This window comes from Osmia lignaria, chromosome 16, assembly GCF_051020975.1.
Source record: "Osmia lignaria lignaria isolate PbOS001 chromosome 16, iyOsmLign1, whole genome shotgun sequence".
NCBI lineage: Eukaryota > Metazoa > Arthropoda > Insecta > Hymenoptera > Megachilidae > Osmia > Osmia lignaria.
The window spans coordinates 4888868-4911792 of NC_135047.1; the positions used below are offsets into that span (position 1 = coordinate 4888868).

The 22925-nt window shown below is 40.0% G+C and overlaps 1 protein-coding gene across 12 annotated transcripts in view; it reads left to right on the plus strand.

Annotated features, from left to right (window-relative positions):
* The window catches only part of tei (irregular chiasm C-roughest protein teiresias), a 222391-nt gene that overhangs the window by 141342 nt on the left and 58124 nt on the right, over positions 1 to 22925 (plus strand). The gene's annotated exons all lie outside the window — the stretch shown is intronic.

The window sequence follows — 22925 nt, forward strand, 5'->3', positions numbered from 1 at the left end:
CGTGGTCATCACAGCTTCGTTCCCCGAAGTCTCGTCTCCGGTGAAACGATTGCTATTTATCCCCCTAGCTATGTCTCTCTCCCTCTCTACCCCTCTTTTCACAATAACACGAGGACGTAACAGGCAAGGGGGGCGAAAGTTACGAGCGTATTATTTAGTTGATGCCGCGGTGAAATTGCCGGTGGCCACGGTCGAGATCTAATTTCCGTAGACTTCATAGCCAGCACAATTCTCGTTGAAATATTAGCTCGAAGAAATCGCGATACCGGGTCAGGCGTGTGAAAAAAAGCCAGGTCGCGGGACGAGTTTTAAAAATGGGCTTAATTCGAGTCGAGCAGCCAGGAAGTGTTATAATTCCACGAATCGTTTTTTCGTGTTCCTTTTTTTTTTCTTTCTCTCTTTGGTCGCCGGTTGGATAGAAGGGGTGGATCGTTGGAGGGATGAACGAACTAGAGAGATTTCCGCGATATTAGAAGTTGAATATAACGGGGAATAGACGAGAGACAAAAGAGCAGGGTATTGAAATTGAAATATAAATTTAATTAACCCTTGTTCGAATAGACTTTTCGTGGACAGAATCAGATTCTATTGAAATATATGGGATTTTAACCCTTTTAGAATTGATGGTTTTCCTACCGTATTACTATGAATCACGTCAGTGAATATAAATTTCCAGAGTTTAAGTTAAGCTGAACATTAGATTAGTTAAATGGTTTTGTAGAGGCTTGAATTAGCCGGGTTTCTCGAGCAGCGACGTAAGAAGTTGACCATGAGAAAATAAACCGTACACGTTAGATGGTTTACGGTGTTACCACGCGTGGTTAACGTTGTTCTCTTCTTGCTCGGTTCTGTTATCTCATGGTTTCCTTCCTCGGGGCGAGATAGGGACATGAAATCTCTTTTCTACCATGGAAACAGCTTTCCTCCGTGATATCAACGAGTTTAATTTGATCGCGATAAACGATCTCGGTTTACAGTATTTTATCTTTGAATTCATGACAGGGTCGTTTGACAATAATCATTTAACTTCTCTAAGGAAAAGGGATAGAAATCTAAATGACTTTAAGGTTTTATTCGAAATAATTGGGCCGTTGGATTTTAATACCATACCTTTGATCTTTTTGAAAGAAAGGACTGTTATTACGCGAATGAACAGAAATTTAGATGAACTTAATAGACATGAATTCAAACACTGTTCTTGGAGGAAGACCACATTGCTAGATGTAATTTCGTCGAAGTCTCAATCATCCCTACGACTTCGTATATAAGCTTCGGGAAAGATACACACCAAGCGTACAAAGAGAGTACAATTATCAGTCAACGGTGCTTCGAAAAGTTTCTGTTCGAGACAAGTTTCGCGAAGATCCGTTACGAACGACAGCCAAGAAAGGAATACCGTTGTATCTGCCAAAGAATCGCTGGGGAAACTTCAATCAACCCGTTTTCATGATTCGCCGCTCTTTGAAAAACATTGGAGAAGTTTCCAAATACGAAAAATAGAGAGCATACTGAAGTCTTGGAACTTCATCTTTGATGAAAATGAACGCGTGTAACTTCTTCTTTTTTTACGGATAACGGAACGATATTTCATTGAATTATAGAAATAGGGAATAGAAGAAGAGCAGGTTCTATTTAGAAAATTTAGAAATTTAGTTTAGAAATTTAGAAACTTACAAATTTTTAAATTTAGAAAATTTCTTGTAATTTAATTAAAAGTTGTCTACGGTATTTGGAGTTTCCAAGAAGGAAAAGTCTCTTGATTTGCTATATTCTGTACCATTTTCTTTTACTAACTTCTGTCGAAACATTAACTCTAAATATTCCTTCTATACGACCCCTCCGGTTACTATACTCACCGTTAAGGATATTAAGTTAAACTGAGTTTATGGTACGGACAGGATACTTCGCTATTTTCGAGGACACAGAAGCGTCGCGCACTTAAAAGACATTATTAGTTTACGAACCGGGAAAGTCCGAAATTTAATTAGGATTTCAGAAATTTGTGGAAAGTTTCTTGGTTGGTAAACTACTTTTTGCTTAATTGAGATTGTTCGACACGATCCCTCCGTTACTTGGTCTGCTTAAATTCAGGAATCTAAAACCATTAAACCATTTCTGTTCTATTATTTTGTAACTTAAAATTAAAAAGCAAAGTATTAAATTGAAAATATCGTAAAATCTTGAATTTAAAAATTAGCCAATGTGTCCAATTATAAATGACCATTTTAATTATGATGATTAACGTTTCAATGATCCAAAAATCATCTTAAACTGTTTAACAAGCACAGAAAAAGGTAAAAATAGGAGATTCGTTTTTCTTTGCTAACGTCTGATCTGGTAGACGCGTATCGCATATCTCTGGTTGGGAATTGTTTCCGGGCAATTGGGGGAAAAATTCGTAGCATGGGAGAAATTTTCCGGACGACGGGAATACTCGCAGCGTCAAAGATGATGCGGGCGTCGTGCAACGGAGTCGAAGCACTGGAAGATGCATATTTTCTAGCCGAACAACTCTCGCACACCGTCGAGATGCCGGAAGGAGATGCGGGTGTTTCCCGGGCGATTTCTTCCGATAGGGAAAATTCTACGGGCGGACCGGCCCTTTTTCCACCTTTTCGCGCGAATTTATATTCGGATGGTACCTGTGTTCCGGATGTTGCGAGGAAAACGGAAACTCACCGAGCGCTCGTCTCTCGACACCCGAGCGAGCAAATTTTCCGCCAGAACGGATGCCGGGGACGTTTTAGAAGGCATTCGATGCCTTTACGAGCCACTTCAGAGACACGTAACGCGACCCAGTTTGTCCATTGTCTGCGTAACACATACACACGCGACTTCCGGCTCTGTTATCCCTATCCATCTGCGATTCGATTTTCCTAAACGGTAAAACGTTTCATCGTTTGATTTTTTCTTTTCCCTTTTGTTTTAGGGTGTTTTATTTAGATGCCATTAAATTAGTTTTCTCATAAGAGGACACCCTTTGATGCATCATAGAAAATTTTAATTACTTTCGTGAAGGGTTAGGAGAAAATTAGATGAAATTAAATAAAATCATTAGGAAGTAATTAATTAATTTCTTATGAGTAATGAAGATAGGAATCTTTTCCAACGTGGAACCAAAGACAAACTGAGTATTGTTTTTTCTTGTTCCATTGGTTCAATTAAAAAAAATATTAGGGATCGAATCCAGACGGAAAGTTTCTTTTTTTTACCGATAGAAGATCCATGTCTAAGTGAAATTTCGTGTCAAGGCGAAACGAGTCCAATTCGTAACAAAGAGACAGGTGCAAGGAGAAAAAAAAACACGCCACGGTTTTATTGCTCCCCTTTTGTTTCCCAGCTCGTTTAGGAGTGATTTCTCAAAGGACTGAATGGAAGTATTGTGCTCGCGATTCCAGCATCTCCCCTGGCGGGCTTTGTGCAAATTGGTATCGAGATATTCCTTTTGCTTGCAGATAATAACATTCTTAGTTATCTATGCCGCTCGAAATGTCGGCATACTAATTGCCACTTCAACGAACTCCTTTGTGCGTTACCGCAGCCGGGAACACAGGATAAATCCCTTCTGAAATAAATTTCAAGGCTCGGTTGTATTAAACGCTTATTAAAGGAATGAAGAGAGGGATCGATAAAAGGACGAAAGAGTCAACTGTTTCCCTTCGCGTTTTGTCTTCTTTGTTCCCCGGGTAAATGTAAAGCGAACTTTGTATACTTTGAGCCTTTTGTATCGGGGCATTTATTTTATTAATGATCTTAAGTAAAATGGATGTTTCCATATTTTCTGCTTAAGTTTTTCAAATGAAATTATTAGGCGTGTTTAATGAGAGTGTCAATTAACTCGTTTTTAAAAACGATTCCCTCACAATTTAAACATTCCGTTGTTTTTCTATGATAATATTTTCCTCGAAATGAATTTACCCAATCAAGATATAAATTCCAATCGTGTACGAAATAAATCTGATTGTCGGTTGAAAGCTGTTCCCATTAATTTTTCATGGCTGGGAAATATTTCGATGGCACGTAGACAGTTGTTATTTGGCGGAGCTTGGTACTGAACTTTCGCGATATTATCGTAGTATTTTCATCGATAGAACTCCGACAGGTTCTGAAAGAGCAACGTGCACGGTTGCGTAACGGGCTACGCAAAATTACTATACGCAAAGCTCGTCGTGATTTCCGGTTCTATGAGTGCGCGCGAAATGACTTTCTCATCAAAACAGCGAGATATCATCTTCATCGTGTACGAGAGCACTCGTGCCGTTTCAAACACGCGCACGCGTTTAATTCCTGCTAAAAGATCCCTCAGTTTTCATTTCTCTCTGTCTCGTTCGTCGCGTTCTATCCAACGTGTCTGCTATTTTTTTTTTTCTCCGCCATGAAATTAGTACTCGCATTTTCACGACGAAGTAATTACTCTGGCGCGTTTCTCGATTTTCTGCTCGGCCTTTCATTGTTCCCCGCATTACAATATTTCAATTCGCGAAGAAAGAATTTGCGGCGTGCATGGAAATTGCAATAAGAAAATTGCAAATGGAATCTTTGGGTTATTACAAATTTATTTCATGGATAACAAATAGAAAAATTCCAATAAAATATTATTTGTAATTGCTTTTATCAGAATCGACAAGAAATTATCTGCTCGAAAGTCTTTCGTTACAAACATATTCAAAACATTCCTGTTACAATATTTAAATAGACGAATAATAACATGAGTGAACGTAAACATATCAGACGTTTCTTAAATACGCCGAATATCAACAGGTTGTTGATTTCGCTGACCGTGTTTCGTGGTTATTTAGTTTTGGACTTCGAGCAGGTAAGAGCTGTTGTGTGTTCGAGCCTGTGAGATTATTTCCCTGCACATCGGTACAGTTTGATAATTATGTTGGTTGCTGTTATTTGGCTTGTTTATCGTTCATCTGTAAGCATTTACATCATTTTGTCAACATGATCGATTCAGGTAACACGCTATTCCATCAAATATTGCTATGTGATAACGATACGTAAACGACAATCCGTTGTTGAACTAGTGAATCTACTGCAGCTGATTAAAATTCTAGAATTTTATTAATTTGAAATCCTACTATGGTTTCTAATTTTGAGAGCTCAAGTTTTGGAAGCATAGAATTTTGAAAACTTGAGGTTTAGAAGCTTAAAATATTGGAATCTTACAATTTTGGAAGCTTAGAATATGAGAACCTTAGAAATTAGAAGCCTCAAAATTTGGGAATCTTAAAATTTTCACCCACACCTAATATTTCTCATATATCATTAGAAACCTCTAAACTATTATCTTACAAAAATTCATTAAAATCTAAATGAGACAGTTAAGGTTCCTCTTTTATTAGTGGTAGTCAAAGCACTCCTCGAATAAAAAATAAAAAGAAAAAAGTATCTTAGAGGTAACGATGGTAGTCGTCTCATCGGATAGACGTTTCTGAAGATGAGATCATCGAGACCTGACACGAGGACGCATTTAATAAAACCAGCCGCGAAATGATAAGCATCGTCTGATGGGATCGAAGCCGCGTGAAGGGCCCTGTTGAAAGCCTAGAAGAGGGATTAGCTGGATTAGTTGGCCGGCTGAATCTATCTATTTCAGAGTTGGATGAAAGGGATACCTATAATTACGTTCCCCTTACGGTGAGAGGGCGCGAAAAGCCTCTCTATGAATGACGTCGATATCTCTTCTTCTAAAGGGACGAAATTGAACCCGCTGCACACGCTTTTTCTCTTCGCTCTACCCCTCCTGCAGAATTCCTCTCTTCGTCTGGCCTCTTTTCCTCTTGCTTTTTTTTGAAACGGCTTTTCAGCCGCTTTCAACGCCAACGCACAACAGTCTGCATGTACCGGGTCGTTCACTTATCGTGGTAACCTTAATTTTATTATTGAGAATGATTAAAATTTTCTTTTCCTTTTATCATGGAGAATGCAATTTCAAAGGTCCCATGTTAGATTCCTCGTGTGTCTTTTTTAAATTAAATTTTTGGAGCTTTAATATATTAAAATTTAATATCGTAACAATAACTTTTATATAGGACATTTTAAAATAAATTAAAAGTTCCATTTCAATTTTTTAACTTTTGGCTTCGAAATAGAATGTATTACTGTGAAATTCATAAGTTGATTTTACGTTAAATAAGGTGGATTTATTCCAGACCACCGAATTATTTCAAAGTCAAAAACCCTGTTATGAAAAAGTGAAATCTTGTAGATAGAACGGTTCACTTAACGTTTATATCAAAACACCTTTTCCGTGAAACCTTTTTATGCAACCTATTTATAAAAACCATCCGGTCGAGGGGTGTGTTAAAACGACCACACGAACATGCACGATTCTCTCTATAGTAACTTTTTCAGTATTAAAACAGCCCCTGTTTCGCGTATATATGTATATTTTCTTTTAAAATGTAGATCAGAAAACATGGGGAGTTAAAAGCAACGATACAACGCGCACACCAGCAATTCTTTCCAATTTTCTGTGTTTTGAATTTGCACCAACATTTATAGCGTGCAAACAGAAAATATTTGCATTACGTGGCTAGTCACGTTTATTAAGGGCCTCCGTGTAATTTATCATTTAAGCAATTTTGCTGTAAAAATTTTCACACCAAATCTACTTTATGGATGAAAATTTTTTAACAGTAAATATTGTTTAATAAATAGGGTCCAATTATTTATTACTTAGGGAAGAGGAAAAAAAGGAAGATAGAAAATTTATGACAAAAGATATAAATTGAGAATTTATTTATTAATTTTTGAAGTACAATTTATGAATTACAAATTTTTTCTCAGTATTCAGTTTTGTTTTTCGCGTTCTGTAAGAGCCAGAAGATCCAACATTCATTTCTTCGGCTTACAAACAGGAGCTTTTGCCAGCAATTTAGTTTCACAGTCAGTAAGAAACTTCCTCGTGCTGTTTTTTTTTTTTTTTTTTTTTTTTTCATCTCCATAGTATCGCAAAAGTTCTCTTCTCTTGCGCTGAAAACAAATCCGCGACTCGTTACTCGTAAGCAAATTCGAGAACGTTTTTACTAGCGACCCTCTTGATTATTAGTTCGCTTGGATCTTACCTCTTGTTTTCTATCCTGCTTTCGAGGGACCTTTAATTTAATCGAGTATTCATCAATTTTATTTGACAAGCAGCAATGAAAGAAGAAAAATTATTCTTTCATTCGATTCGAATTCGTAAGCCTAGATTTTCCAAACGAAGGAGCAGGGACTGGTATTTCTGAAGGATTCGCGTCAACGTCGTCGCAAGGATCGTCGCGAGTCGCGAACCATCGCGCGCCTTCAATTTGAATATGATTGATTGAAAGCACTCCTAAGTGAGACGTGAATGGGTCGTGCGAGAGAGGGGTAGGAAACTAGGAACAGCCGATAAGGTGAGGGTGGTAACCCCTCTTTTGCAAAGGGAGAAGAGCTTAAGGAGACGAAGCGTGACAGTGACGCGTCCCGCGACGCTATCATTCGAACCGGAGACTCTCACTTATACGCGATAATAACATCATTACCTCGAAACCTTCCATTCGAAGATGTTCCGTTACGATTCGAGAGAAAGTGACAATGACAAATCTTGAGGATCCAGCGTGAACTTGAACGATTGTTAAGGTCGTCGTAAAATCGTCGAGGGTGTTCAAAGTATATTCAGATTATTTTCTGATGTAGTTGTTCATTCAAATTTAACGAATAACAATTTTTAATTAAAATAATCGCCATTCTAAAAGTAGGTAATAGAATTTTGATGAAGGGTAGAATCCTACACGTGTTTTCGTAATAAATTTAGAATTCTTCTATTGAAAATTACCATAATAACAGAGTAGCTACAGGTTTGTAAGTCTCTTTATTACAATGCCTTAGTACTCGATGACTGAAAGGGGAAAACTGTTTAATGATCTTCAGCCACTTTTAATTAACGCTTCGGCTTCATTCCGTGAAATGTTGCTACGTTCTTGCCGGGTGCTTTGCCTTTATTTCTTACTTAACTTCGTACTTTCGGCGGGTTTCTCAACGAGGACTTAGAAATTCGAAGGCGAAACTTTCCAACGAAACTTGGAAACTCTCGAAAATTGCTAAACTGCCTTGAAAATTTATGTAATCAAACGGTACATTATGCGTTTTCGCAGTGAAAGAACGCCATACCATCGTCCCTTATTTTTATACTCATTCGAATTCCTCTGCTTTGTCGGAAATGAAGAATTTACAAAGTTTTATTTATAATTATATGGAATGCATGCATTTTTGTTGTTCACGCAACGGTGGAAGTAAATGGATTGACAATCCTTTAGTATACAAATTACAATTAAAATTGAAATTGCAATTAAACTGTATTAAAAATATCATTCATATCTCTTCACATTTGAATTTGTAAGCTGCATTACGAGTCTGAAATAAAACAAGCACCCAAGTCGTGTATATAAAAAACGTACAAATGAACAAATAATGTACTTTGATGCAGAATTTGCAAGAGATAAATTCGTGCGCATTAATAATACAGGATTACGTGGACACATGAAAGAATATTCAGGCAACAATTTTAATACAGTATGTACCATATTTTGTTTATTCGTCAAGTTGAAAAAGGATCTTCTTTCACGATACAAAATTTGATGTTTGTACATCAAATCTTAAAATGCTACAACAATATATTGTTTTAAAGACCTGTGTCTAATAAAAGCGCTTATAATTGAAACAGAAAGTAGAAGCTTAATTCACGGCTTTCGAATCTAATTTACTTCGCTAATAATATTCAGTTGATTTATATTGAACATCTGGAACATCTGGGACGGTTACTTTGCAATTCCAAAACTTCGAAATGTTTCTGTCGTTGGATATCTCGGTTGCGAAATGTCGAGGAATTATTGCTTTAATTTTGAAAATAATTTCATTCTTTCGTTAAACATCAACGCAAATATTTCAGCGAAACGTTTAGTCTTTTTATTGTGTTAATATTTTTCCATATTTTTCTGTATTTACAATCACTCCGTTTCGTATTTAAACTTTTTACGATATTTCACGTATTTGCACGCTCGAATTGATACAGTTTTTCATGAAAATTTCTCGGAATCGCAATTAACGCGATCAGTTGAGATTATTAGCGAAACGTCGTGACTGTTTTCTATATTCAGAGACATCGGGGAGTTGAGAAGTTTCTCAACAATAATCCTCCCGGTCTCTGGATCGTTTCTTCGATGGAATGTAGGACACGAGCAAGTTGAAACGGACGTTCGAAAGGAGATGAAGCGATCCGGTAGATACGGAATTTAGATTATAACTCGGAGCATTAAAGGCCATTTTCCTTGGAGATCAAACCGGCGCCGGTTAACAATGAGCTAGGGAATAATGGAGCGAGAATAACAGGTGTTTTCTCGTTCCGCCACATCGACCATTCACATGCACACTATCCACGGTGATTGCCTTGTAATCGAGATATCTGTATCCGCGAAGCGTTTATACACGTATTAATACGTTCGATTGCCAATGCTTCGGGTGCGAGTTTGTTCGTCTAAGTCTAATGATACGAGACGATTAGATTTAACGATTAAATTGCTCCTAGGAATTTCTGGTTTGATAGCTTCATCGTTCTTAGATATTCCCTGGAGTATTAGATAATTCTAAGTTTTCATATAACGAGGCTTTTCAATATTTCTTCTTAATTGAAAAGCTTGATTATTGGCATAAAATTGATTTAATAATTGTATTTAAGTATTTTAAAACATTTGCAATTAAGTATCTTGGGTTATATCCTATTTTATATTGTTGGCCGATTAAGCCCACTGCATTCTACTTGTCTGACTACACGTTGGTCCGTTCCACTTGGCTGACCATATACGTCTCTTTTCACCTCGTCTGACTAAGCACAATAGCGTTCTACTTGTCTGACTAGGTCGTGTCCTATTCTACTTTCTTCGTCACGCGTAATCACAGCGTTCGTTTAATTGTTCTCTGTTAATTAAACCCCAACCAACTATATAACTTTTCATTCTCTCAATTAGATTCAATCAATTAAAACAGTCGAAAGAATCTTACGCTCTTTGAATTTCAAAGAAAGAACAAACGCCAGGTCGCATTCGAAGAAGCGTTTAAAAGAAATCAAGGTTTTTCATCGGAATGAAAAGATTTCTATTCCCGGAAACGAGCCCCGAACTTCTTTCCACAAAGGATTCTGAAAATTCTCTCGTTCAATCTCTCGAAGCATTTGCCTCAAAAGGGGAGGAAAAAATTCTGACAGGATTTCCTTCTTCAACGATCGCAACGAACCGCTGTCCGAGCGGGTTGTCCGAAGAAAACCACCGTCCCATAACGAACCATTGTAAGAACACGTTGCAAGCGTGGGGCAAGGCTCGAATCGATGTAGTCAAAGAACCGATAACGAGAAGGTTAGGCGAAAAGCACCAGCTACGAAGAAAGGATATTCGAACAATTCAACCGTTTAAGCCGGGGCTACCTTCTCCATCCGGCGTAATTCTTTGGTGACCACCCGCGTTACAAACGAGTTTCTCTTCCCCCTTCGTGACACGTTCGAATCGAGCTACAGACAAAGCTAACCCACCACCTCGAACTCTTAACCAACCACCATCCAACATCAGCTTCGCCATCGTGTCACCGTCCCTCTTCTAAAATCGAATCCACCCCTCCGCCGCCACCCCCAAACCCCTCGTCGACGTCGTCGTCGTTGAGTTTCAAGCAACCGGTAGGGAGGATCTAACGAGGCTAATCGGCCGCAAGGACGTCAATGATTTTCAGTAGGCAGTAATTTAACTAATTGTCCCGAGGGAAAGGACGGATGTCGGTTACGAACTGGCGAAGCCACAGACGGTCGTTCCTGGATTACGAAACGAGCCTCGTTACTGTCGTTAACGATCTGCTTTCATCCGTCCGCGTGACGAGTCCCCATAAACGTGACCCACCGGAAGGAGCCCAGCCGCTAACGGAGGCGCGCAGCATCGATCAGGAACACCGGAAGCTCGGGGCTGCGGTATGCTTTCTATTATCAAACGATCCCTTCAACCGACAAGATTTCTATTCGCGACGTTCCACTCGCTACTTCGACGTTTCCTCAATCGTAAACTAAGAACGTGCGCATGAGTTTGCCGATCACGTCACCGTCTCCGAAAGGGGGGTCGAAGTTAAAGGGGGACGAGTTGACTGGGTTCGAGGTACGTGCCATTTCGGCTACCGGCGCCACTTGTAATTGATTTACAAGCTTCGCATCGCGATCGGCCGAGAAACGCGAGTTTCTATAGGAGCGACCAACTAAGGAGACGTCTTCCGTCGTTCCATTTAGGCAGACTCCACTCTGCCGCGAACTGTGCTTGTAACAACCCCCCACCTTCTAACTCCGTCGTCGAACGATTGACGAGGGTGAATTTGTGCTCTCCCCGATCGAGAAATTGCTGCTGATGGTTGTTGGATGTTTGAAAATGTCTGTTAGGCGCTTGATTAAACCTCGGATTCGAGGGATGGGTCTTTGCTGACTCGAGGGATGATTTAGGGCTTCAATCTGGCTTTTAATTTTATATTGTTTCTCGGTTGATATTTTATTTCAAAGTATATTTATTTTCTCTCAGTTTATTCAAAATCCGTCTTAACAATGATAGAGTCTCGTGTTCTGATTGTTTTCTGAAATTTGAAAGGAGGGTGGTTCGCGTAGCCTATTTTCTAGTACCCTTCGTTACTCTTGTTACAAGAGTCGACGAGAGATTCTCGGGCGAAGACCTATATTTCAAAGCTTCCTGAACTCGTGTGCGGGGACAAAAATTCCGCAGCCACTCGACACGGCAAATATCGAATGTGGTTTCACGGTTCGATTAGGAGTTGCAGGGAAAATTTCTCCTTTTCTGGTCTCCTCTGCTTCGAGAGTAAAAAAAATATCGGAAGTTACGCGACTACGCACCCTATCGATCCTTCGATCGAAAACGAACTCGCTCCCCTACAGTGTTATTCAAAAGTATCGGCAATTATCGTGAAAGAACACAAGGATTATTCCTATTCTTCGAAACTTGAGATTGAAAAAAATGAAAGACATATTTCGTGAAGAGGAGAAGCCTCACCCTTTCTCCGTTACTCTTTGCAAAGAATCAGGACTCGATTTTCGACTTGGCCAAGATTTCTTCCCGCTTAAAAGTCCCGTCCTTTCGTCTCGACTCCCTCGCTTATTCGAAAGGGGGATGGAAAAAGCGAAAAACGGCTTGGACGTTTGCCGCGACATTTCTTCGTACCCTCCCTTTCGAAGATATTCCCGAATGGAACGCAAAGTTACGTTACTCCGTTGGATAAAAGGGGGATTAGCGAGAGTTGTCTCCGCGCCAAAAGAGGCCAATACCCGTTACATCGTCAGACAGGGAGCGATCCTTTCGTTCGCCTCTTACCCTTTCCCCCGTTTCATTTAACCCCTCGGCCAGCCTTTTATTTTCGGCTTCTTTTGTCTGAACATCGTTGACGGACGTTGCAACGAGATTGGCTGTTGCTTGATGGAAAACTGCAAGTAATGATGAGGACAGATGAAGAGTAGGGGGTGGAGGTATTCAGTCGGGGGTTGGATTTCTAGACGATCGTTCGCCGGAAATTGGTACTCGTAAGTAGGACATTTAAATGCTCAAATCCTGTTTTCTAAGGTTAGATTTTATATAGGAAATAATAATAAATATTTTCTATAATATTTTATAAATCCATTTATTCGAGTAATACAAAACTTCTTGCTAGATCCGTTCGCGGTTTTGCACGTTTCTTCTTGTTGGCAGCTGTTCGTAGTCGACTTGTCTCTATTTGTTGTCCGTATAGGATCGTAAGAAATCGCTGACACGATCGAAAACGGTAGAAAGGGAAGAAAAAGTCGATGCGGGGAGGTGGGCCGCGTGCGACCCCTTTTGAATCCCGGCGCGAGATCTATTTCATGGAATCGTAAACGTTTCCTGCGATGAATACTGGCGCTCTTAACCGGGGTAATGCAGTCAGCTGCCACTTCGGATCCTCCTTTCCCGAACAAGTTAACTTCCGACTTGGAACGTCTTCGTGATCCTCGCTTTGACTATCAGCAAAGAGGATATCTCAGTCGGCATCTCGGGATTAAATGGAAGGGAAGATTGGCCATGGGATCCGACGGATGAAATGAATTTTCAATGGAGGCCGCTGAGATCGAACATCCTAAGCGAGAATAAGGAAGTGAAACAGAATCGGGACGATGGATGAAGAGAGAGACTGGTTTGCTATGCTAAAGTAATCCTGCTTCTTCAACTTTTTCTCTTACCCTTCTGCTCGAACGATCCGCGTGTCCTGATAAAATTAACAGAATTAATTTAAATTTTGCCTGTAAATGAACTCCGATTTAGGCCGGATAACTTTCTAAAAGTATAGGACAGATCAGGGGCGATAGTAAAACGTTAAAACGTTGATATACTGATGGAACACAATTTTATAGAATACCTTTCCATGGAAATAAGGGTAGAATATGTTCTCGTAACGTGCTTGTTAAGAACACGAGCGTTTGCATCAACGATGGGCAAGAGGCGCGAGTTAAAACGCGGTGAGAAAGGTTTAAGCCAGGAAGCCGGATGGGGACACGAGTCACGGTAATAGAACGTAACGTTAGTCGGTGTGCAGAATGTTTTTGTTACCGGCAGTTAACCGTGGGCAATGAGGCAACAAACAACGCCGCAAGCCTTTCTCTCCTGCACCTTTTCTCCTGGAATTACACACTCGTCGCTGCCTTTTTTTCACCATCAACAACGACCCTCTTCTTCCTCTTTTTTACCTTCCCTCTTTCACCGACCCTCGTAGAAACAACGCGATGCTGCTCGTTTTTTCTCTCTCCCTTCGGCTGTGTTCGGTTCTTCAAATAGACGTTCGATATTTTCCTTCGAGTCTTTGGCGCTTTAGAGATGAATTTTTCGAAGAAACGTGAAATTATCAAGCGTAGTGTCTAATTATATTAGCACCTGTACGCAGGGGATGTTTTATGTTACATCGCGGTTATTTATCGAGCGGTTACTGCAATTTGGGAATTAATTCCCAAAGCGGGGAATTATTAAACAGCTTCTCTGTTTACTTATTCGCGTTGAAACTTTACTTGGCGAACAGAAGGGTCTTGTTTTTGAACACTTTGAATCAAAATGAAATTTCGTCACAGAGATACACACAGAGAATACGGAACGAAGCCGTAAGCTACACACACCAACTCTGTGAAAGTCGGCTAACGGCGAGCGCATGGTTAAAGAAAATATCGCTGAAGAGACGGAACAAAGAGACGGAATCGCGTAACGGTAGCAATCGAGCGAAAAATTGGGTTGTATAAACATCTATCCCTGCGGTATTCATCTTTGCTTGAGCCTCCCTTCGGGACGTTTCTTCTCGTCCGTTAGTGTCTTCGACTTTGAGCAAACGTACATATTCGGGGAAACGTTTCTACGAAAAGATATTTTTGATACATCTTACATTCTTTCTTTATTTGTTTCTGGGAAACGGACTTGGCAAATTTTATTTTAAATATCATAATTGACTTCAAATATTGCATATTTACTGCTCCTGTTCCCAGAAAATGGGTTGTGTATTCATAAGAGTAAAAAGCATCTCGGGGAAACGTCGGTAGAAGTCAGTAAACGAGGATACACGATGAGAATCATTGTTATCCCTCGTACTTTCAATTTCACTGCGACGAGTAACAATTTCCTGGCTTATTTACACCGGCTTCGTCATCTTTGACGCGTTATTATCGGAATTCGATAACTAATATCTTTCGACGACGCTGGAAAAAGCAGGACAGGGAATAATGGTAGATAAAAAAAAGGAAACGAACACAGAGGATTCTTTAACGAAGCGATTCCATGAAAACATGTAAAAAAAGTGGGGGATGAGCTTTCAGATAAAGCATATGGAACATTTCTGGGTGCATTATGTTGCTGCACAAAAACGCACCCTTTCAAAGGTACATTTTAACAATCATTCGCGATGAGTCTTCTGTAAAGTACTTAATGTTTTCACATAAAATATATTCTATCATAAAATGAATATTTTATACCTAATAGAAAGTTGGAATATTTTGATCAATATATCTAATAAGTTTAAGTACGACCATGATTTCAAAGTGACAGTAGGATCATTTTCCATTCTATAGGCTGAGAAGCACGTTCTTTTCGTATACAGGCTGTCGCAATTTTGATTTCTCTCACGTGCCAGCCGAGCTCTATGTAAAAAAGTCTTTGACGTCGCTAACGGACGAAGTTTAGTATTAGTATTCCAAGGCAGTGCCGTGAAAAAGACGGGGCTCCTGTGATCATCGAAAAAAGAACTTCTCCGACCCTCTTTGTCTAACAATCTCACATTACAGGATTTTTCTTCCCAACGGGGTCCAGCTTGGAAATCGAACGAACCCAACTGCTTTCTTCTCGTTTCTGATCGTTGAAAAATCTTTCTCTGTTACAAATTTTATTTTACCCTCGTCTCTAGAGATTTTTGCATTCTATTTAGAAGATTTTTATAGCTGTCGCTAGGAGTCAAATTTATTCCTCTAAAAGCAACAATTTAAATTTGTTTTTTGTTCTGATCGTAAATTTTACTGACAAAGTCGAAGGGAACAACGCTTTGAAGCGTGATCCACGTTTCGAGACAACGAATTTATTGCGAAAACACTGGTTGAACGATCTCTTGAGCTTGCGTCAGCTTGTCTTCGTTCTGATCCACGTGTTCTCACAGCGAGTTTCTTCAACGAGCCGTGACACAGGTAAACATCAGGACGGAATCATATGCGCGCGAGACATAGAAGGGAATCGTTGTATATGTATGCCAGTGTGTATTTGGAAGTGTGCGGAGCGTGTGTATGGTAATGCACCGAGGCGGGTAGACCTTTGCAGTGTTAACGATTCCGCGTTCCCGTATTAATCTGAATTTCAAATTTCCGCGCTATGGCACCTCGGCGCGTGGAATCGCTGACGAGCGAGAGCTTTTGTCGTTGGGAACTGGTGAAAATGTTAAAATCCCTGCTCCGTGTTTGACTGGGTGTGTAACGTCCGTGTACCGTGTACCATCCTCTGTTTGCTCCATGGACGAAGAATGAAATTTGTTTCCCATTCGTTCGATTTGCTGGACAGTTTTCAAATTTCAAGGGTTTTCAGAATCGATTAAATTACAGGGAAGTTATATTCGAAAAATATATGGCTTGAGATTTAAACATTTCTTGCAGTAAAAAAAATAAAATATAATTCTAAGAATTATTTAGCGTTTAGAAGGATTGAATAAGAGCGATGGAACGTGTGATGTCTCTTTGTGTCGAAAAGGAAAATTCAACCTCGTTAGCGTCACTTTTGAATGCTCGAATCAAGTCTTTGTAAGTACGCTTGGTCGAGGGAGTTTACTGCTTTGTCGTAAGTCGAGGATTACACGATGCGGCCTGGCAAAGTGAAAACATTCGCGCGGAACCAGACAGGCCGTGGCTCTGAAGCACAATCGCGTCTGGACGCCATAACGTTTCGGGCTTTTGTTCCGGAAGCCACGGAGCGCAGCTTTACACCCGCCACTGTTGGTGACGTCCGACTCAAATTGTTGGGAAATCTTTTACCCTTTATTCGTACGTGGATAATACTCAAGTGTATCTCTTATCTTTTCCCTTTGTTATTTTATTATTTGTAAAACGATGACCCATAATCATCCTTAGCTTAATAATTATTTTTTCCACTCGTTTTGTCATATTTTCACGTTTCTATATCCACGTTAGCCTATTCTTTTTCTATCGCGACGTTTTTCCGCCCTTCCATTCGTTCACCTTCAACGTCGTCGACCTCTGAACCCGTCAGTCGCGTAATTTTCAACGCCAGAAAAGCTGGCGTACGAGTAAAAATGAATGTCCATCCTCGATGCGGACGATGCTTCGTTAAAGCAACGCGCTGACGATTCTGAACCCTTCTCTCCCTGTTTCACCTGCCACTCGTTCGTTTCTTCCCTCAGAGCCATTTGAAAATTGAAACAACGTAAGCTCGCTGCAGGCACTTTTGTTTCGTTTCCAAAACCTCGATAGACTCCCTTTGCCTTTTTTTTTCCAAATCATTCCGTTTGTCCATTAACTGAAATTCAAAGGATTTTGTCGTCTCTAAAAGCCACCATCGACTTTGTAAATCGTTTTTGATTATCTTTATTCTCCTCGTAACTGGATAGAACTTTTTTAAATAAAATATCGTAGTAGTTTTGAATGGATTGATTAATTTGATAGAGAAGATAGCTCGGAGCTATCCAATGAAATTTAACGAAGAAAGTCCGGCTACATCTGTCTCTGGTTTAAACACAATTTATTTCAAGGAAAAAGTCCGGAACTAATTATCCGTAAGTCGAAATACTTTCCAACGAACAGAACAGGTGCTTTCTCTGGCAACGACAGGTTTATCTAGGGACGTTAAGGTTTTCTAATTCGTATTTAGCTTCGATTTACTTGAGAAAAAGATTACTCGGATATATTGGTATTCGGTTTTAAAAAGTCTTCCGAAAAATCCAAACTTATCCTCTATATATCCATCAGATTTTAATACCGTTCAACATATTTCAAGTAGAAAATAAAAATCGATTCCACGCAGGACGATATTACGTGTGACATTAACCGAATATATTGCAACACTATCCTCCGATGAATTACAGTAACTTCCTCGATATGGTGCTCAGAGGAAGCCTGTAGATCTTTAATAGTTCCATTCCTTATCCCACCTTAACGTTCCTCCTTTACGTTAATCCGTCATATATTCTGCACATTCCGTTTTCCACTTATTGCCAGTGTCCGACGGGCTAACCTACCCGAGAGGCTTTATCCTTTAGCGAGCTTCAAAGAGAAGCTAGAATAAATTTCAACGCTAGTATTATGCTTCCATTCTGGCGAACTCGTGGAAGCGTTTTCTACCTCGCAAAACGGTTCCTCCTCTTTAATTTCTTTCCGTTCCAGAAGGCTAGGGTGGTGTTTTTAAAACGAGTCCAGCGAAACGCGTATTCCCCCCTACGGTTGAAGCCGGGACCCGGGAGCTTTTGATATCGAAAACGATCGATTGCCATGCCAAAAATCGCGACCGCCCCGTGTATGCTCTTCAAAACGGAGGGATGAAAAATTCTCATAAAGCTTCATAAATATTTCAAGGATTCGCATAAACGAGCAATTAGGCTGAATTAGGGGTCCCCGGGGTAATATCGCGTTTCAGTCGTACGGGATACCGATCCCTCTTCCGGGATTAATCGTTTCTCGATAGTCTTATATCCTGCTAGAGCCTTTTTTTAAACCAAACGTTGTTCTTTCTTCTTGATCCCTATGAATTATGCAACGTGGATGTATCATCCTCGGCGAGGGAACTTTCGGTAGAATCACGTATTCTCTGGACCCCGTTAATTATCTCGTTATTCTGAGTAGCTACTTCAACGGTAACCGGATACATCGGTTAAACAGGTTCGTTGATTATCCCGCGAATCACGCGAAGCATTCGTTGCGACCCGACCATTCGCGACAGGGATGGTTATCTTCTAATTAGAGCGCGATTTGCTTTGCTGCAATTGCTCTGATGTTTCTTTTTGTTTCATGAGTCTCTGTCAATTCTTTGTTCTTTAATTGCTTCTTTTCCTCGTACTCTCTGATGTCTTGTTATAATTCCTGTTGTTGCTTTGCGTCATGTAGGTTCGTTTTAAAAGCGCTGCATTACAAGCGTATGCGTCTTATGTCTGATCATTTATTTACTCGTACTACTTGCCTGACCACCCAATAATCTTTCAACCATTAAATGACCCTATTCTACTAGTCAGACCGTTTATTGATTCCAGTTAATTTATATTTTACTACTAATTGGAAGGTGTAAGCTTGGAAATAATGCAATATCATTTATGATGTAAATATGCAATCTGCGTCCTACATACATTCATCAAAAACTGTTTACAAAGTGGTTGGTTATTAAACACGACGTTGTGTTCTCGACAATATCAAAACGCGCCGCTATACCCCATGGATTTCGGTCTTGCCACGCGCTCGAGCAAGATTAATAGCAGCTTCATGAAGCTCGCTTGATGCTCGGTAATTAGGTAGAAACAAGAGAATGCTTAGGCAGGTAGCAAGGCTTCCATAGTTACTCGGGTAATACCTTAGAGGATAACTACAAAGTTAAGATCGAGAAACTGTATGAACTTACGATTACAATTTCCTATACGTCCCCAAGTTACTTGAAGATATTTGAGAAATCAATGATTCTCTTTGATTTCTTCTATTTATAGTTTCCCATGAAATTACTATTTATGGTACTTAAACATTTTAAATCACAGTTTAATATATTCCCATTGCACGAAATAACAGTAGTTCCCTCGACATTGTACTAAATAAAGTCGGTATTTTTTAATACCTATTACCACCTTACAACACCATAAAACTACCCTCTGCGTCCTCTCGTAAAATAAACACTGTCAGCGATAAAGGCTGACCCACGCGCGTATTCTATTAATTCGTGCTAGTCATCGCGTTTCCGCGCGTTACTCCCGGCAAAAGTGGGTCGTTGGAAATAAATTTCCATCTGGCTGGGAAAAGGAGGAGGAGAATAGAAGAGCAGCGTTCGCGCAACGATCCTCGAGCTTTGGTCAGCGGTAACAATCGGCGGACGCTTTGTACGTAGTACGCATTTCAGAGGCTTACCTTACCTGCACGGTCACCGGTGATCCAATAAACTAGAACTTAAACTTGGTTACGAGGCAAGCATTGCGTGCCGTAGCCGTAACCCTTGCCCCGTGGGCCACGATGAGAATGCATTTCATGCTGCTTTTTGCTCTACGCCCGACGTTTAATTATGGGACATTGTTCCTGACATATGTTGAGAAATTTCATTTTAGTCCTCCGTTCCATTGTGTTGTAAATCGAAAATAATTTTCCTCTGAAATTTCAAATCCTCGGTATTGCAGCTTGTATCAAGAAAATAAGGCTAATAAAATTCAAAATTTTTCTTATTAAATTTTAGTCAAAGCAAATGCATTTAAATTATGAAATTAAATTCTAAGAAAATATTGCTACTTCTTTCCGCTTGATTTATTTTAAACCATTCTTCTCTCCGTTTCATTTTCCTTGCTACTTTTTTTATTACCTAAAATTCCAGACCAAACGAATTCCCGTTGACCATAGTATCGTTGACAACATCTATCTGGCGGTACAAATTACAGACGTCTGTAAAGTCACGGTCGTAGCGTGCTTCGGTTCTTTTTCACGTAACTACGCAACTATGGAGCAAGGTTAGGTTACTACGATGTCGGTATCCTCGGCGAAACCCCTTTTTTCCGCCCTATGGGGTATAGGTTTGCTTAACGGCCCGTATAAGGTTTACGAGCGTTCCAGCAGGAACGGCAGAAAAATTTCTTTGAAGATGCTCTTCCACTTCTTCCTGTTCCCGTGAGCCAGCTAACAAAAATCTGCCGTCGTTTTCGTCTCGCGTTAATTCATGACCGGCTTGAAGAGAATTATACAGGATGCTGGAGCGTAGGGAAGGTATTTCGCATCGAACAGGTCCCGGACGTGTGATTTATCGAACACTAGGTAAACGAGAATAAACACGCACACACACACGGTGTGTACTCGAGTCTCTTTATGTGCAGAGGGTGTTTTGTTGTTAGAACAGGAGGGAAGCGTTTTAGAAGCGAATTTGCCTCTAGAGAATAAATGTTACAATTAGAATCCCAAATGTTAATTACAGTTAAAAGAAAAAAGGTATCTCGAAAAATACGCTTTATAAAATCAAAGCTTTCTGTGGTAACACGCGTTACATTTTAAAGTTAAGGTTAATATTGTAATACTTGAAAGGGTGTCGAGGTTCGCGAAATAAATCGGTGAAAGGAGATATTCGAAGAAATATGGAGGATAGGAGGAAACCAAACGGGAGAAAAGCAGCTGAGAGAAGTAGAGGGTGGAGTTGAGATGGGAGGAGAGGGTTAAAAAAAGGAGCGAGAGGCTTTTCCTCGCTTCGACTACCGGATGGCTCCAAGTTATTCACTCGGCTATAATAGTGCGGTGCTAGGACAATGCAAGCTTAATGAAAGCCATCCCCATCCTCTTTTCACCCCCTTCGTTCACCTGTTCTCCTCGTCGCTCCTCGTGACCGGTTTCTCTCTCTCACTCTTCTTTGTCTCTCCGCTTCTCTGTAGGTTCGGTGGTTCTTAGTCGACGCCAGCGGTAACGCCACCGCCGCTGTGTAGCTTGGGCGGACTGGCGTAAACACCGAACAAAGCAAACAATGAGACACAGAAGTGTCCCACAGACCTCGATCGCTTAATGAGAACTTTAAAGCGGCTCCGCAAACTACCAGTCTGTCTGGTTCAGAGAGGATCAGGGACGACCATGGGGTGTATAAGATGTTTTATCTAAACATCAGTGACCATTTTGGTGCACTTTAATCATTCGACTTCGATGCGTTAAAAATAATATTGATTTTTATTGATTTCTCTGGTTGAGAAACGATTTTTATTTTACGCAAGGATAGTTATCTTTCCGCGTGGGTGTAGAAACGCATATATACGCGTCCACAGTGTGGATACGGCCCAGTTCTGTCACTCGGTTCGAGGTCGCTCGTTAATGACGCGGAAGGAACGCTGCTAGAGCAGCAGAGACAAAGGGGCGGTTAGAGGGTGGCTCGTTCGTCAGGGACGCAGTTCCGTTTTGCCGATTAATAGTTTTGATGTCCATGGCAACGGTACGTTCAGCTCGTTTCCTCCTGGATGCTCATGTCGGTCGCAGTCTGAACCACCATTTTGATTTTATGTCGATAATTCCTTCCTTGTGTCTATTTTTCTTTTTTTTTTCGTGAGTTGAATTATTAAGAAATTTTATCAAAACTTTATATCCTCGTTCATTCGTGTTACACGCGTCAAGATAAATTAACAATCTGAAGTGTTAAAATGAACGCTCTCGTATCACACCGTTCGCAGTTGATTGAATTCGCACGAATAGAATGGAACAAAACGATGAAAATAATCTAGACCGCGAGGGGTTAAAGCGGCGAATTCGTGGGGTGGATGTTGTTTGTTCGGTGTCGAGGTGATTCGGGTTAAATGAACGAGTCCGGGAAGCGTAGGGTGGTGGTTTATCATAGGGGTTACATATTAGAAGTTTTGTGGCGGAGGAGAAAACGCTTTGGACGTGATTTAGCAAGGAAACGCTGATGGGTACTTAAGCTATAAACTAGGGGAAGAAATTGCATTGGAAAATTTAATCCACGGAAGGATGCTTGGAGATATAATCTTTGTTTGTCTAATTAAAGTTTCAGTTTTAGTAGTCATTGTGGATCACAATCTTCAACACGTATTTTATTTTCTTGGTCGCGTACACTAGGATTTTGTAAACAGTTTGGGAGAAATTTAATTAAAAAAGAAAAAGAATATTTTTTTTTTTTTCATTTTTTATTTTCAATATTTTTTAAGTAAGTTCGATAAACCCTTCCCTAGTTTTTGTAATATCAAACTTTCTGAACAATCCAATATTATTGAAAAATTGTACGACTTTTGTTAAAGTATTCATGTTATGGAGAACAATTAATGGGCTTATTTTTAACGAGAGTAGAGGCTATTAAAAGAGATTGTATAATGAACTTTTATTGAGAAACACGTTTGAAATTACGTTTCTTAAGCCTATGTTCTAGGCTATCTAACGCGAATTTCGTGATACCTTGTTACTATACAATTTGTGTTAAGACACTAAGCTCGGGTCTTATCGAGCAAACCTGCCGCTCCAGTTTCTCTGTGCGGAGCTTTAATAAACAATAATAACATTGTAGTTTGGTGTACAAATATAAATATTGTATGGTATAAAACGTGCTGACCTAAATCCCTCTGCGATTCAGAATAATTTTCACGTTTTCTAACCGTTTAACGTTATTTGCTAACAAATTTTACACATTGTTTCTTCAACCTGTCCACAAACAAAATGCTCAGTTTTATTCGCAATAAAC